The sequence below is a fragment of the Magnolia sinica genome, chromosome 1 (assembly GCF_029962835.1).
Source record: "Magnolia sinica isolate HGM2019 chromosome 1, MsV1, whole genome shotgun sequence".
NCBI lineage: Eukaryota > Viridiplantae > Streptophyta > Magnoliopsida > Magnoliales > Magnoliaceae > Magnolia > Magnolia sinica.
The window spans coordinates 30,644,522-30,662,598 of record NC_080573.1 but is presented as its reverse complement, the minus strand read 5'-3'; the positions used below and the strand labels follow the sequence as shown (position 1 = coordinate 30,662,598).

The window sequence follows — 18,077 nt, the reverse complement described above, 5'->3', positions numbered from 1 at the left end:
ATAATACAAGTCCTGAAGGACCCAATGCCATCAAGATCGACCCTATCATGTCCACATGGCTAGTGGATAAGGGTACACATTGGTTTTCCAGGGAGTGATTCCAATACTAACTCCTTGTATATAAATTTTATCCTAGAGAAGAGGAGCATTATAAGAGAAAGCCTTGGATGTCCTCCCCCCTCCCCCAAGGCATCTTCACCACAAAAAGAAAAGAAAAAGAGAAGAAGAACAGAAAAATCATTTCTTCTCTCCCCTAATTCCTTCATTCACATGTCAATACGTGTTATCCACCTCGTGGATGGCTCTCCTTGTCCATGCCCTATCCCTACTTTGCGACACTAGTGACTCTTTTTCTCTTTTATTTATGATTGATTGGGGAGAGACCTACTAAAGGATCATCCTTAGAATCTCTCTCATTACAATCAATGGCTCAAAGTAAGGTATGATGATAATTTCAGTTTTTAAAACTACTCTTATTGTATTTTAGATAGAGATCCCAGGGCATCTTAACTCCATAGTTTCTTTAAAATTTTAAGCTTCCGTATTTCATAAATTCTAACATATATGCCACTTTGACATGTGCATGATGTGTAAATGGGCTCTCTTACGTGTGTATAGTGAAATTTCATTTCTTTTATTAGAATAATTAAATATAATATTAAAGAGGAATGCTCCAATGCTCTTAGAGAAATAAATATTATGGTGATCTTAGTTGCATTAACTTACAAGTCTAATAGATCAATCTAAATTGTCATGGACGAATGGAACAAATTTCAAGGACTACCTTGGAAAATTAAGTCTGTCAAATGATTTGAGAGCTAGATCCATCCACACATTTGGCCCGGCCATTGCGGACAAGGCCCTAAATTATATCTTCATGGCCTAGGATCTCCCAACCTTATATACTACTACCCATCCACACTTTCAACGGCATCTAGGCCATGTTGGACTCTTACTTGCAAAAATAAATGAACACAGAGTTGGCCTTCTTTGTTTCCCTCATTCCTCTCATGCCATTTGGGGAATCATTTCTCAAGTGAGCACGCATGAACCATGGAATTAAGCCTTTCATACTCTCTTTCTCAATATCTCTCAGTTTAATTATTCCTTTATTGCAAGTGCACATACCCAAGTGCATAATGGGTAGAGCCTAGCCGTTTTATATAACCCTTCTTCATCTTCCTGATAGATGCGCCTACATGCTTGGGGGTGCATGACTTCATTTCCTGCTTCATATGCTTGACCAGTGTAATCTCAAGTTACTGTAAAAATCTCCTTTTGAAGCTTACTAATGCTTGATTAGGTTTCCCTAGTCATATTATTCCAGTGACTAAGCTAGCTTCTCGCCCGTAATTCTTGGGTTGTCGGCGTCTCTTTGGCCTCCCTCCTCCTTTATCCCTCTTTCTCCCTAGGCGGTCTATGTTGAAGGAACAAGTCCGACGTCGAACCTGTCGGACTTGTGATATGAGCTCATCCATCCGGCTCATCTATATCTTCCTTTTTCTGCATTGTTTCTAATTGTATTTTTCCTCCAAGCATTTAATATTCTAGTATAAATATATGGGTTGTGTGTGGCTCAATATAATACACAATCTCGTTTCCCCAAATCTTGCCATATAACATGGTATCAAAGCGTGATGTGAGTTCCGCTAGCGTAGCACCACCATCTCTGTCAGCCATTGCATCACCATCACCTTCTTCTCCACCACCGCGATACCATTGAAACAGACAACTTGTTCTTCATGCCCACGCACCAGATCCGGGCATCACAACTAGATCCATCTCTTCTTCTCCACGCCTCTAAATAGGGCCATACTACCATGGCTTAGATGGCAAGATCTGAGCCTCAACTGGCGGCAATAAGCCGTTCTTCTTCCAATAAGCCAGCGCCTGCATCACCTGCTTGCATTTGACACCCATCTACCATTAAATTCAGCCACCACAACAGATCTGCCATCAACGATTGCAGTCATTTTCCCTGACGTCGGGGTTGTCTTCTGTATTGAACCCAACTCTGGCTGTGACTCAATCCACATTTGAACCCCCCCTCTCTCTCTTCTCTCATCTCTCCCCTCTCTCATTAGCCAACGTCAGCATGCTTATTACTTGAAAAAATTAAAAAAAAAATAAAAAAGTGGTTCCCCTTTGCCTTAATATTTCTCCATGGAACTGTCAAAGGACTCTGACAATATTTCGTCCTCTTATGATGTGGATATCAGACAGTCTGAAAATTCAGGTCTTAAGATCGCATCCTCTCCTCTCACTGTTGAGGGTCAAATATTACACATCAGACCCTATTATTGCCTGGATTTTCAAACATGATACTGTTTAACGGCTCAATTTAATCGTGTTTGTGATGCAATGTGTATTTACGAGCTTGGACTGAAAAAGAGTGCTAAATACATGGATCTGACGCTCCAGAATCACCAAGGCAAGAGATGGACCACAGGGGGCCAAGATTGACGGAATTATACGCCAGGGATCCGCGAAAATCGAGAAAATAAAGCCGTTCACATTAAAGAGGCCCGAAACTGGCACAAAATGCAAGATCACAGGGTTTTCGCCATCCGATTGGCTCGAAACTTTATATATGGCCTGAAGACCCTAAATAAACCGTACACGTCAAATTTCAGTAATTGGATCCCTATGGAAGTGGTCCAATGGTCAGATCAGCCCATGAATTACTGATCTGAGGCCCACCTGATATTCATATATGCTTCAAACGTGGGCCTTATCCATTAAATGAGATGAGAAAAGGGACGAGCAGATCCGATTTCCCGAAAACATCAAGGTAGACCCCACTTCACGTGGCGGCTGTACACAGCGAGTGTACACGCGCTGTGCACCGAACCAACCAAAGGGTCAAAGTCGGTTTTGACCTACTTATTTCAAAAAAAAAATGGAAAACTCCATTTCTCTGTTCACAACAGGGAGTTGCGGGCGATCTCAGTGGGCCACCATATGGACCCATTAGCTCAATCCGAGCCGTCCATTCGAATCATACGAATGTTCTGATCGAGATATGGTAGTTCTTGGTCTGAAGAATGCCAAAGAGATGTTGTAAATGTGCTGGACGGCAGAATCCTCGTCGCAAGATCAAGCAGGTGGGTCGCGTCAACGAAATTCCAAAACCGATCATATCTGACCGGATTTTCGAGGAGAAACTGATGGACGGTGTGGATTTCGCTGGAAATTCCAAATATGGGCTTCACTATCATCAGCGCACGAAACGCGCAGGCCCTGTTTACTGCGCGGCCGAAACCCGAACGCTGCGGGCTGTTCTGTATCAACAGAGAGGATCGGTCTGACAGTCCGGACCATCCAATATCATCCCAAAGTCGGACTGACCAGAGCCAAGGAGCCCGAATGGCTCAGATCCTGCACTTGGAGCCAAAAATCCTCTCCAGACGCGATCTGTTGCACTGTTTTTCCTGCTATAGATGCGGCGGACGTTGCAGTTGCTTAAGATTTCCACACCGACTCCAGCTGCGGAAAGGAGGCTTGCAGACCGACCTCTCTACTTCCCTTGACAGCTATAAAACAGAGGGAGAGAGAACGTGAGGAGGAGGTGGCTACACGTGAGCTTGGAGGCAGCCGTTAACAAGAAAATAGAGTATTGTTTTTTTTAAGGTTTTTATTTATTTTTTTTCTTTATTATTATGAGATCCAGTCCAATCATGTTGGGCTAAACCTCTTAGCTAGGGCTAAGAGGTGAAGCTTGTAGTCTGATGGGAGAGACTTTGCTCGTGCCTATTGTCTAGGCCAACTGATGTTGATTTTTGTTCAACTTAAAAGGAATACTTTCAGCTATTTTTAATGGTTTGTTGTGACTGAAATTACAATAGATCTGTGATATTTTGAGTATTTCTTCCTTCTTTTAATGTTTATGACGTCAGGAAGCCCTGTTGTTCACCATCGTCTCATGGGCATGGTCGGATGGCGGTATCCTTCCTAACTTTTATGCATTGTTGATTGGTTGGTAATTAGTTTAATTTTGTTGGTTGCTTTGTCTCCTGGGCATGGTTTGATGATGGCATCCATGCTAATTCATATACCTTTCACCTTGTGAAGACCAAATCAAGTAAGTTCAGTTTGATTTCCATGATTCTTGATGCAAGCATAAGATCTCTCTGATCTCTACAAGTGGATCCTCTGAATCCCTAGTTTCCTTCTTCTGAATTCCTTAAAGTTTTAGATTAATCTCTCACCATTATTCATCGCTTTATATTGGATTTAGACTTCATCTTAGGCTAGTTCTATTTCTACCTAGTTTCAGGTAACATACGAGTATCAGTCCCTTGGGATTCGACCTCGGTCTCACCGAGTTTATTACTACATCACAACCCTATACTTAGGGAGTGAACAAGTTTTTAGCACCGTTGCCGGAGACTGACAGTTGCGATTCTCTGAAATTAATTTGGTTTAGAATTAATTTAAGATTAGAATTTGACTAACTTTAGTTGTAGACTTTTTGATTTCTAGAACTAACTTGTTTTCCTGTTTTGTAGGATCCTGACATAAGTTTCTAAATTGGTAATTCCTTCCTAATTTCTCTACTTTTTCTACTTTTTAAAATTAGGGTTTAAATTTTAGAAATTTTCTAATTCTAGTATCCTCCTATCTGTAGGAAATAGTTTATTTTTAGAAACTTTCCTCTTTTTAGAAACTAGGTTATTTCTTTCCCTTTTTAGAAATTAACTTTCTATTTTGTTTTGTAGTAACTTTCTAATTCTAACTCTTTTAGAATCTAATTTTGTTTCCTAATTTTCTACTCATAGAATTTTTGTTTAGAAACTAACTTTCCTATTGTGTAGGCCTTTAAGATAGAAATTTCTAATTCGGTAAGTTCTTTCTCTCTACTTTCTATTTTTCATATTTCTTTTTAATTTACTTTTTAGTATAGGACTTTCTTCTTTTAGAAACTAATTTACTTCTATCTTCCTTTTTTAAGATTTTTTTTATTTTAGACATTCTCTTTAGAACTGACTTGTTTGTTTCTTTTACAGGTCCTTAACTTAGGGGCTTCAATTTGGTAATTTCTTTCCAACTCTCCCTCTCTTTCTTTTTAGATTTTCTTTTCATTTTCTTAGGATTAGGCTTTGAATTTGATTTAGGGCTGCGAGTGTTTTCATGCCCAAGTGGGCCCGTGACAACACTCGACGTCTCTTGACTGAAGGAGGATTAGTTGAGGGGTTGACTATCCATCGCAGGACTAGACACCGCTCGAAATCCCCTGAGTTAACTGAAGTTATGGCTGAAGACCAACCTCCTCTACTTCCACCTAGGGTGGAAGATACCCAAGATGAGAATGAGGTGCATCAGGCACCCCCGCCTCGTACTTTACGAGATTATCTACAACCGGCGGGAGTGAGTACGCCCTCATGCATGATTTTTCCTGAAAACACAGGACAAATGGACATCAAGCCAAGAGTTATCCAACTCCTTCCTAAATTCCATAGACTTCAATCAGAAAGTCCATATTTACATTTGAAAGAGTTCGATGAGATTATAGCTACATTATATTTTCCTAATGTATCTGAGGATACAATCAGGCTGAAACTCTTTCCTTTTTCCTTAAAAGAGAAGGCTAAGACGTGGTTACATTCACTGCGTCCTAGATCCATTGGCACATGGAATGACATGCAGAGGGAATTCATAAAAAAATTCTTCCCACATCATAAACCGATTACCCTCAGAAAAGCAATCATGAACTTTGCCCAAAAGGAAGATGAAATATTCTTCCAATGTTGGGAAAGGTTCAAAGATTTGGTCAGTTCATGCCCACAACACGGATTTGAAACGTGGCGCATTACAAATTTTTTCTATGATGGACTGACATCTTCCATGCGCCAAATGGTCGAGACAATGTGTAATGGAGAATTTATTAATAAAAATGTTGACGAGGTATGGGATTACCTCGATAGTCTTGCTGAAAAAATACAATCATGGGACTATTACCCAAAGTCGAACACCACGTCTAGGCCAACTCAAGTAAATGAGAAAGGTGGATTATATCTCTTGAAAGAAGAGGATGATCTCAAGTGTAAAGTGACTACGCTCATAAGGAGAGTTGAGGCCATGGAAGGAAAGAAGGATGAGGTCAATGAAATTGTTTGCGGCATCTGTGATTGCAACATTCACATAACTGAAAACTGTCCTACAATACCTGCCTTTTGAGGAGTGTTGAATGAACAAGCTAATGCCGTAAACAACTATCAAAGACCTTTTACTGGACCTAACTCCAATACGTACAATCCTGGTTGGAAAAATCATCCAAACTTTAGTTGGAGGAATGGACAAACGGCTACCCCTTAAGGTTTCTTCAATCAAAATCCAAATCAAGTGAAACCTCAAGAGGAACCGGTTTAAAATTCCATATAAGAGCTGGCTCAGGCAATGCGGGGAATTACAGATTTTATGCAAAAGATAGATTCTCGTATGACGGTTATAGAAAAGGGGATGCTTCCTGCGCAACCTCTCCCCAATCCTAAACTGCAGTACGAGATTAGTGATTCCAGCTCTTCAAATCAGATGGGGCACGCTAAATCCATCACCACTCTTAGGAGTGGAAAGATCATTGATAAAACTCTTCCGGTTAGGCCCGAAAAGCCTCAAGAACCAGAAGAGGACAACAATGATGGATCTAGTGATGCCCCACAAAAATTAGAACCGGAACTTCTAGAGAAGCCAGTTGCTCCATTCCCCCAACGGTTGGTTTCACCAAAACCTCTCTCTAACTCTCAGGATATCCTAGAGGTGTTGAAACAAATGAAAGTTAACATTCCTCTACTTGATGTCGTGAAACAGATACCTTCATATGCCAAATTCCTGAAAGACTTATGCACGACCAAACGACGATAGAGTATTCGAAAGAAGATCTTCTTGATCGAGAAAGTGAGTGCCATCCGAAAGCAAGACGTGCCACAGAAATTCAAGGATCCTGGTAGCCCAACCATATCATGTGTAATCGGGGACCATCGAATTGATCATGCACTTCTTGACTTAGGAGCGAGCGTCAATCTGATTCCCTACGCGGTATACAAACAGTTAGGTTTGGGTGAATTAAAACCCACCCTAACTACACTACAACTTGCTGATCGCTCTGTTCGTGTACCAAGAGGGATAATTGAGGATGTGTTGGTCCAAGTTGATAGATTTTACTACCCTTTAGATTTTATCATCCTGGACACCGAACCCATCAGTAATATAAGCACTCAGATCCTCGTCATTCTTGGCCGCCCATTCCTTGCCACTTCAAATGCAATTATCAATTGCAGGAATGGTGTCATGACTATGTCTTTTGGAAATATGACGTTGGAGTCAAACATCTTTTTCAATAACGGTAGAAACTTAGAGGAGGATGACGAGTTCCATGACATTAACATGATTGACTCTTTAGTGGAAGATACGACACCTCTAACCTTATCCTCTGACTCTCTAGAGATGTGCCTGGCCCACTCCCATGATGTTAATGATGACATGATTAGGGAGACGTGTGCCTTGCTTGATACTGCACCGGTACTTAAAGTTAACCGGTTGAGGCCACAATTTGAAGAATTGCCACAAACCGATGTAATGCCTCTACCGTCTAACCTCAAGCCGCCGAAGCTTGACCTAAAACATTTGCCCTCTGATTTGAAATATGCCTATTTAGGTCAAGATGAGACATACCCGGTGGTGATCTCTGCCCACCTGGAGAAAGAACAGGAGAGTATGCTCATATCTACTCTCATTGAGCATAAAGAGCCCTGAGATGGACGATAGCGAACCTCAAGGGAATCGATCTCTCGATTTGTACTCACCGCATATATCTTGAGGATAATGCAAAAACCGCTCGGCAACCACAACGTAGACTAAATCCAAACATGAAGGAAGTGGTTAAGGCCGAGGTTGTTAAACTATTGGACGTGGGTATCATATACCCTATATCTGATAGTCAATGGGTGAGTCCAACTCAAGTGGTCCCTAAGAAGTCCGGGATCACCATCGTAGCCAATGCTAATAATGAACTCGTGCCAACTAGAGTCACTACTGGTTGGAGAATGTGCATTGACTACAGGAAGTTGAATACCGTCACGAGGAAAGACCACTTTTCTTTACCATTCATTGATCAGATCCTGGAAAGGTTAGCTGGTCATTCCTATTATAGTTTCCTTGACGGGTATTCGGGCTACAACCAGATAGAGATAGCCCCTGAAGACCAGGAAAAGATCACATTTACATGTCCCTACGACACCTTTGCCTACCGAAGGATGCCATTCGGACTATGTAATGCCTCTGCCACCTTTCAGTGATGTATGCTTAGTATCTTCTCTGATATAGTGGGGCAATATCTAGAGGTCTTCATGGACGATTTCTCTGTTTACGGTCCATCTTTCAGCAAGTGCTTGGAAAGTCTTAAATGTGTGCTGAAAAGATGTGAAGAAAAGAACTTGGTACTTAATTGGGAGAAGTGCCATTTCATGGTTCAGAAGGAAATTGTCCTTGGGCATATCATCTCGTTCAAGGGAATCGAGGTAGATAAGGCAAAAATCGATCTTATCTCTAACCTACCTCCAACCAAGAACATCAGAGACGTGCGATCCTTCTTAAGACACGCAGGATTTTACAGGCGATTCATAAAGCACTTTAGTCTCCTCTCTCGTCCTTTATGTAATCTTCTTCAAAAGGATGCTCCATACGAGTGGACTGAGCAATGTCAGGAAGCTTTCACCAAGCTTAAGGGCACGTTAACCACTGCACCTATCATGCAGCCACCCGACTGGAGCCTTCCTTTTGAGCTTATGTACGACGCTTCTGATTATACTCTTGGAGCGGTTCTAGGCCAGAGAAAAGATAAGAGACCCTACGTCATCCATTACGCGAGTAGGACTTTAAATCCGGCCCAAGTGAACTACTCAACTACGGAAAAGGAACTCTTAGCCGTAGTGTTCGCCTTGGACAAATTTAGGTCCTACCTGATCGGATCCAAGATCATTATCTATACAGATCATGCGGCACTGAAGTATCTTCTTTCTAAGAATAATTCTAAGCCCCGCCTGATACGATGAATTCTTCTACTCCAAGAATTTGATTTGGAAATTAAAGATAAAAAGGGAGTAGAAAACGTTGTGGCCGATCACCTTTCTTGCCTTAATACCTCTGATTCTCTTGAGGCGACCCATATCAATGACATGTTCCCTGATGAACAACTGTTCAGAGTCTCCCATCCACCTTGGTTCGCTGATATTGCTAATTATCTTGCTACAGGTGCCATACCGACACAATGGACTGCGCAAGATAAGAAGAAATTCTTCACCGAGGTGCGCAACTTTTTCTGAGATGATCCTTACTTATTTAAATATTGCCCAGACCAGATCCTAAGGAGATGTGTGCCAGATGATGAACATCAGAGTGTCATCTCCTTTTGTCACTCACAGGCCTGTGGTGGTCACTTTTCTGTTAAAAAAACCACGGCCAAGATTTTACAGTGTGGCTTTTATTGGCCCACTATGTTCAGGGACACTCATGAGTTTCGCAAAGCTTGTGAGCGTTGTCAGAAATTAGGAGCATTGTCCCGTCGAAATATGATGTCTTTGAATCCCATTCTTATCATTGAAGCATTTGACTGCTGGGGCATTGATTTCATGGGACCATTCCCCCAATCATTTAAAAATTTGTACATTTTGCTTGCTATAGATTATGTCACTAAATGGGTCGAAGCAATCCTGTGCCGAAATAATGATCATCGCATGGTCATTAAATTCCTAAAAGAAAACATCCTTTCTCGATTCGGAACGCCTCGAGTCATCATCAGTGATGGAGGCTCACACTTTTGTAATAAACCATTTGAGAGCTTAATGAAGAAATACGGTATCTCTCATAGGGTGAGCACCCCATACCACCCACAGACAAGTGGGCAAGCTGAGATTTCTAATAGGGAAATTAAACACATTTTGGAGAAAATGGTTAACCCTGATCGTAAGGATTGGTCAATCCGATTGACCGATGCCTTATGGGCTTACCGTACTGCCTTTAAACCCCCTATTGGAATGTCTCCCTTTAGACTTGTCTATGGGAAAGATTGTCACTTGCCTGTGGAGCTATAACATAAAGGGTACTGGGCGATCAAAAATTTTAATTTCAATCTGGACAACGCTGGCTCGCTACGCAAACTTCAATTGAATGAACTTGAGGAAATCCGGAATGATGCGTACGATAATTCGAGAATTTACAAGGACTAGATGAAAGCATTTCATGACCAACACATTTTGCGAAAATCATTCACGCCTAGTCAGAATGTCCTTTTGTACAATTCTCGATTACATCTCTTTCCGGGTAAGCTTCGATTTCATTGGACCGGCCCTTATATTGTTGTTACTGTTTTTTCTCATGGGGCCGTTAAGATAAGAGATCCCGACAATGGCAAGGAGTTTAAAGTCAATGGACATCGATTGAAACCATTTGTCGAGAAATTTGATTCAGAGGACATGTCCATGACCTTGACTGCTCCTGTTTACCAGGATTGATCTCCTAGTCTGATGGAGGTATAGGTAGGTTTATCGCTTTCATAGGACTAGGGTAGTTGCTTTATTTGTCTGGCTGAAGACGGTAAACTTAGCGCTCCTGGGAGGCAACCCAGCTTTTCATTTCATTTCGTTTTTATCATTAGTTTGTTCAATGTTTGTGGGTAACATTACTGTAAACCCTCACGAGACTACAACTTGTCCACTAGAGGCAACCTAGGGGTTTAAAGACTTGTTGCATACGCTAAATGTAATCGAGAGCACCTACGAAAGTGGTATATGTAGGATTTTATTTTTATTATTTTTGTGTTGCTTTCTCTCTCATGCTGACCGACGCCCATGCTGCGATCTCTTAGAAAGTGTCTCTCGATTCATCATCGAGGTACTATCTTCCCATCACTTCATATTCACTTTTCGTTGTCCCAAGTGCATTGCACGCTCATATCTTTTACATTGTGGACAATGTAGATTTTAGGTTGGGGGTGCGAGATTAGGTGACCTAATCGGCATTTTCTTGGTCTTGAACAAAAGTGGTGAAAATTTTTAATTTTTCTGGACTTTCTTGTGAATTCGAAGGGATTTTGACAGCCATCTAGGGCACTTGGAATTTCAAGATACATGATGTTGGAAATTTAAGACGCTTGGATTCAGTATCTATTGGATTGCATAATTAAGTTTGAATTGTTATCCCAGAATTAGAAGTTGTATACTTTGATTGAGTTATGATCTCACATGTCACATCTCACTTTCACATTAAGGTTTCAGTTTGATATTGAAGGATTTACTTGGTACTCACTAAGCATGAAAGGAACCGGCCTGAGAAAATTGAAAGGATTGGGTGAATAACCTTCACCATAGGTTTGCTCCCTGTAGGTGAAGGTTCAATTTCCCAAAATAGCTGGCGGAAAGGGGTGGGCAATGGTCTTCATCATAGGTTTGCTCCCTATAGGTGAAGATTTGATTCCTCCCCTTGGTGGTATTTTAATGAAAAAAAATATATCAAAGGTCGATTAATGAAAAGATGATCCGTGAGGAAAGTTTTAGTTATTATGAATTATCTTAGTGTTTACCGATAATATCATGAAATTAAGAAGTGAACCTTAATGATAAGCCGAGATTACACGATACACCCATGGAACTCAATATTTAGAATCGTTCTAATTAATGGATTAATATTTGAGCTTGATTATGAAGTTCACCGTGAGCTTGATTTAAGGAGAAAGTAATGCCAACATTCATGAATCTTAGAGTTCGAGTATCTGAATTGTTTTTCATAAATCTCTTGAGTTTGTAGAAATTGTCCTGTAATTCTCAATTTATTTTTCGCATACCTTGTTCGGGACTAGCAAGATGCTGGTTGGGGGTTGTGTTGAGGGTCAAATATTGCATATCAGACCCTATTATTGCCTGGATTTTCAAACATGATATTGTTTAACGGCTTAATTTAATCGTGTTTGTGATGCAAGGTGTATTTACGAGCTTGGACTGAAAAAGGGTGCTAAATACATGGATCTGACGCTCCAGAATCACCAAGGCAAGAGATGGACCCCAGGGGGCCAAGATCGACGGAATTATATGCTAGGGATTCACGAAAATCGAGGAAATAAAGCCATTCACATTAAAGAGGCCCAAAACTGGCACAGAATGTAAGATCACAGGGTTTTCGCCATCCGATTGGCTCGAAACTTCATATATGGCCTGAAGACCCTAAATAAACCGTACACGTCAAATTTCAGTAGTTGGATCCCTATGGAAGTGGTCCAATGGTCAGATCAGCCCATGAATTACTGATCTGAGGCCCACCTGATATTCATATATGCTTCAAACGTGGGCCTTATCCATTAAATGAGATGAGAAAAGGGACGAGCGGATCCGATTTTCCACAAACATCAACGTAGACCCCACTTCACGTGGCGGCTGTACACAGCGAGTGTACACGCGCTGTGCACCGGACCAACCAAAGGGTCAAAGTCGGTTTTGACTGACTTATTTCTAAAAAAAACGGAAAACTTCGTTTCTCTGTTCGCAACAGGGAGTTGCGGGCGATCTCAGTGGGCCACCATATGGACCCATTAGCTCAATCCGAGTCGTCCATTCGAATCATACGAATGTTCTGATCGAGATATGGTAGTTCTCGGTCTGAAGAATGCCAAAGAGACGTTGCAAATGTGCTGGACGGCAGAATCCTCGTCGCAAGATCAAGCAGGTGGGTCGCGTCAACGAAATTTCAAAACCAATCATATCTGACCGGATTTTCGAGGAGAAACTGATGGACGGTGTGGATTTCGCTGGAAATTCTAAATATGGGCTTCACCTATCATCAGCACACGAAACGCGCAGGCCCTGTTTACAGCGTGGCCAAAACCCGAACGTTGCGGGCTGTTTTGCATCCACAGAGAGGATCGGTCCGACGATCTGGACCATCCAAAATCATCCCAAAGTCGGACTGACCAGAGCCAAGGAGCCCGAATGACTCAGATCCTGCACTTGAAGCCAAAAATCCTCTCCAAACGCGATCTGTTGCGCTGTTTTTCCTGTTATAGATGCGGCGGACGTTGCAGTTGCGTAAGATTTTCACACCGACTCCAGCTGCGGAAAGGAGGCTTGCAGACCGACCTCTCTACTGCCCTTGGCAGCTATAAAACAGAGGGAGAGAGAACGTGAGGAGGAGGTGGCTACACGTGAGCTTGGAGGCAGCCGTTAACAAGAAAATAGAGTATTGTTTTTTTTAAGGATTTTATTTATTTTTTTTCTTTATTATTATGAGATCTAGTCCAATCATGTTAGGCTAAAACTCTTAGCTAGGGCTAAGAGGTGAAGCTTGTAGTCTGATGGGAGAGACTTTGCTCGTGCCTATTGTCTAGGCCAACTGATGTTGATTTTTGTTCAACTTAAAAGGAATACTTTCAGCTATTTTTAACGGTTTGTTGTGACTGAAATTACAATAGATCTGTGATATTTTGAGTATTTCTTCCTTCTTTTAATGTTTATGACGTCAGGAAGCCCTGTTGTTCACCATCGTCTCATGGGCATGGTCGGATGGCGGTATCCTTCCTAACTTTTATGCATTGTTGATTGGTTGGTAATTAGTTTAATTTTGTTGGTTGCTTTGTCTCCTGGGCATGGTTTGATGATGGAATCCATTCTAATTCATATACCTTTCACCTCGTGAAGACCAAATCAAGTAAGTTCAGTTTGATTTCCATGATTCTTGATGCAAGCATAAGATCTCTCTGATCTCTACAAGTGGATCCTCTGAATCCCTAGTTTCCTTCTTCTGAATTCCTTAAAGTTTTAGATTAATCTCTCACCATTATTCATCGCTTTATATTGGATTTAGACTTCATCTTAGGCTAGTTCTATTTCTACCTAGTTTCAGGTAACGTACAAGTATCAGTCCCTTGGGATTCGACCTCGGTCTCACCGAGTTTATTACTACATCACAACCCTATACTTAGGGAGTGAACACTCACAGGGCACAATTTTCTCTAGTAACAATAGACTATCCACATATTTATTGGCAGCAAGCAAAAACTTGGGTACATCACTAGGACTCTTCTTTGTCAAGCCGATGGAGACTCTAAGAAAGTAGAGTGGGAATCTGATGATGTGATTGTCATGTCATGGTTATGGAACTCCATGGCCGAAAATGTCCGGTGTGGCCTTCTTTTCTTAAAGACGGCGAAAGAAATATGTGACAGGGTCCACGAACTCTATAGCGATGCGCACAACATGTCACGCCTCTTTTAATTAGAGAAGGAGATCACCTCTCTCCAACAGAACGACAAGAGCCACACAAAATACTATGCTAAACACTAGAGTTTATGGGAGGAGCTCACCTATTATGACGAGGAGGATACCTACTATTCTCAAGATGTGATTCTTATCAAGAAACGGCAGGAGCGACGCAGGTTCTTTAAGTTCTTAGATGGCCTTAATGATGAGTACAAGATACTTCGTCAGCAGATCATCCACAACACTGAGACAATGACCTTGAATCAGGTTTATGCTCAACTTGCAAGAGAAGAAAAATTGAAGAAGCTTATGATTCCACCTGCCTCGATCACATAGTTTGCCTTATAGGATGATGCTCCTTTTTCTGATGATCGAAGATGTGGTCGTGGAACTCGAGGCCATGGTCGTGGTTCTCTTTTTTGCACTCATTGCAAACATACCAACCATATGGTTAACACTTGCTGGATCAAACATGGTAAACCTCCCATGTGGGGAGGCCTCTCTCGTTGACGTGATTGTTCGTTGGGTGGCTAATGGGCCAATTTGTCTGCTACTGAATCTGAAGAGACACTAAAAAGGAGAGCTAAAGAAGTCCTAGAGAAGGGGTAAATAGGACTATGCTAAATAATCGAATAAAGTATTAAATAATAAATAAATCAAACATCTCAATTGCCTAAGCATTGAAACGTTGATTTCAATTAATTCGTAAGACAACCTTCACCTAAAAAGTTTAGGCAGGACAACCTTATTTCACGAATACTTTTAAAATCAAAATTTTAAACTTTGCAAGAGTAAATAAAATTAAATACTACAATCATTCACCACTTCAACAGAAATGTAAATACAACCATTCATCACATAAAAGATAAAAACATTCACCAAAAACACAAAGAATTATAATGGTTCGGTGTGTCAACAACTGTTCTAAAATAGTCATACCTACTTCACTCCCAAAATTACTCTCTATGTAATCTTAGTTTTCACTATGAATAAGGTTTTCTTAAGGTCACCTTAAAACCTAATATAGTTGTGATTTTTCCAGGTTATCACAAACAAAACCCTTACTGAGATTTTCAGGCTATCTCAGATAAAACCTACACTGAGATTTTCTAGCTATCTCAGAAAAATTAAAATAATAATTGAAGGTATACTTATCTTCACAATAGAAGAAGCTGTAGTCGAAGAACCGCTTTTCTTGAATGTCAAATGTTCAATGTTCAATGTTCAGTCATATAGAAAAGGTCTAGGGTTCTAATGATTTTAATTAAGTTTAAACCAATGGTTACTTAAGTTAATTCTCTTAAATCTCAAAAAGAATAGTAATATTCACTCTCTTTGGAATCAGAATGATAGATTCTGAGATTAAGGGAATATTACAAAAGCTATAAAAAATAATATATAAATACCGTTCAATAGCTTGTTAATAACTGGAATTTCTCTCTCTCTCTCTCTCTCTCTCTCTCTCTCTCTCTCTCTCTCTCTTGTAGAAGGATTTTGATAATAATAATTGATATTTCAAATTGAGAGAAAACCTCAATTTATATGCAAAAAAGTTGAATCTTCAACTAGCCTGAGACAGTCTTCGACTAGCCCTAGCACCGGATTCTGTTCCAACGGATTTTCAAATTTGAGCGGGATAAGATTTATCCAATCTTCGACTAGTTGAAGGCCCAATTTGACTAGTCGAAGAGTTTTGTTTGACTGGTCGAAAGTGGTCTTCGACTGGTCGAAGGTGCTAAAATTTGAACTGATTTAGTTGCTGGACTTCAAGCCGAAAACCCTAGGGCTAGTCAAAGATCCTCCTTCGACTAGTCGAACAGACAATTTGACTGGTCGAATTTGCAACAGAAAAACAGTTTTGCTTCGATTTGAACTAGGACTGGCCGAGAAAACTTAGACTAGTCGAACCAAACCTTAGGCTGCTCGAATTCCAAGCAAATACAAGTATAAAAACTCAAATTAAATAATTTTTTAAAGCACCTAAACCTAAGGTCTTTCCAGGGTTTATAATACTTGAAATGACTGAACTTCTTTGTCTTTAACTTGATTAGAGACTTCAACTTTTCTTTAGAACTTGATCTTCTACTAGAACATCAGTTGATCTTGACTTCATCTTGTCTTTCGAGCTTGATCTTTTACTAGAACATCAGTTGATCTTGAGCTTGATCTTCTACTAGATCTTAGACCAAGCTTGAACTTTGATGTTGAACCAAACTTGAAGATCACTTGACAAGTTGTTTTAACTAAACGAAATTTGACAAAAAGTGTGCTTTAATCATTATAGCACTTACAATCTCACCCTTTGTCAATTTCATAACAAAACACATAATATTACAAATATCATAATAATAAAGCCTTGTACTTTTATTGTAGAAGATTTTTGAAGATTTCAAAATATTACTACTCCCCCTCAATTAGTACTTCCCATGTATCATTTCATGACATAAAACATTCCATAGCATATATAGCATTCCAATTAAACATGACATGCAAAATAAAATTCCTATGCATGCATGCATTCTCCAAGCAACTTCATACATTCTTCAAATACAAATAACATAATTCATCAACAACAACTAACTCTCCCCCTTTTTGTCACAAGTTGACAAAGGAAGAATCAGATAACTATCAAGTAAATTAAATAGATAATGAAATAATCAGCAAGTAAACTTGATAGAAGAATAAATAAGCATATGAAGAAGTATGTAGCAAGGAGATGATAGAAATTAACATATGAAATTGTAAATGTTAGGGAAATAATATTAAAGAGTTTGAGAGAGTTTAAAGAAATCATCCAAGTACAAAAGTAAAGATTAAGGTTACACCACTATAAACATAAGTTCTTATAAAAAGATAAATGATCTCAATCTGATCCAGATGATGAAGGAGCAGGCATAGACGGGTCAAGTTGATTCAAACTCCGGCTAATGCGATGGAAGTACTTCTTTATGTACTTCATTATAGTTTTTTTGAACTATTGATTACGCTCGAATTATCGCAGTATAGTGTCATTGTATCTTGCACAATACCATAATCAGCTAACATTCTTTTCATTCAAATAAGCTGAGTGCAAGCATTACCAACTGCAATGCATTCAGCTTTAGCGGTCGAGAGAGATACTGAATTTTGTTTTTTACTGAGCTAGGAAATTAAGCAGCTCCCTACGTAGAAACATCCACCACTGGTAGATTTTCTATTGTCAATATTTTCTGCCTAGTCTGCATCAGTATATCCGGCAATTTATACAGAATTATCATGTGGATACCTAAGTCCTAAGTTAGTAAAACTTGTGACATATCTGATTATCCGTTTAACATCAATTAGATGTGATTCCTTAGGATTAGATTGATATCTAGTGCATATTCCAACACTAAAAACAATATCAGGTCTACTAGCAGTTAAGTCTAGAAGACTGCCAATCATACTTTGATATATATGAGAGTCTACACTTTTACCTGATTCATCCTTTGAGAATTTAAGAGTTGTACTCATTGGAGTATCAAACTTTTTTCTATTCTCAAACCCAAATCTTTTTACAAGATTCAAGGTATATTTGGTTTATGAGATGAACATTCCCTCTTTAAGTTGTTTAACTTGTAATCCAAGAAAATAATTTAGTTCACCAATCATACTCATTTCAAACTTGGATTCCATTAGATCTGCAAACTCAAAAGATAGGTTAGTGCATATAGATCCATAAATGATATCGTCAATATAGATCTGAACTATCAGTATATGATTGTTATATTTCTTAATGAATAGAGTTTTATCAACATTGCCCATAATAAAGTTGTGACTAAGTAAAAATTAGTCAATTTTTCGTACCATGCCCTAGGA

General features: G+C 39.8%; 1 non-coding gene across 1 annotated transcript; it reads right to left on the bottom strand.

Moving 5' to 3' along the window:
* Nucleotides 1–5,688: 5,688 nt before the first annotated feature.
* LOC131221864 (small nucleolar RNA R71) lies at nucleotides 5,689–5,795 on the bottom strand. Its single transcript, XR_009159627.1, has one exon. It is a non-coding gene; the product is annotated as a small nucleolar RNA R71 (small nucleolar RNA).
* Between the last annotated feature and the right edge of the window lie 12,282 nt (nucleotides 5,796–18,077).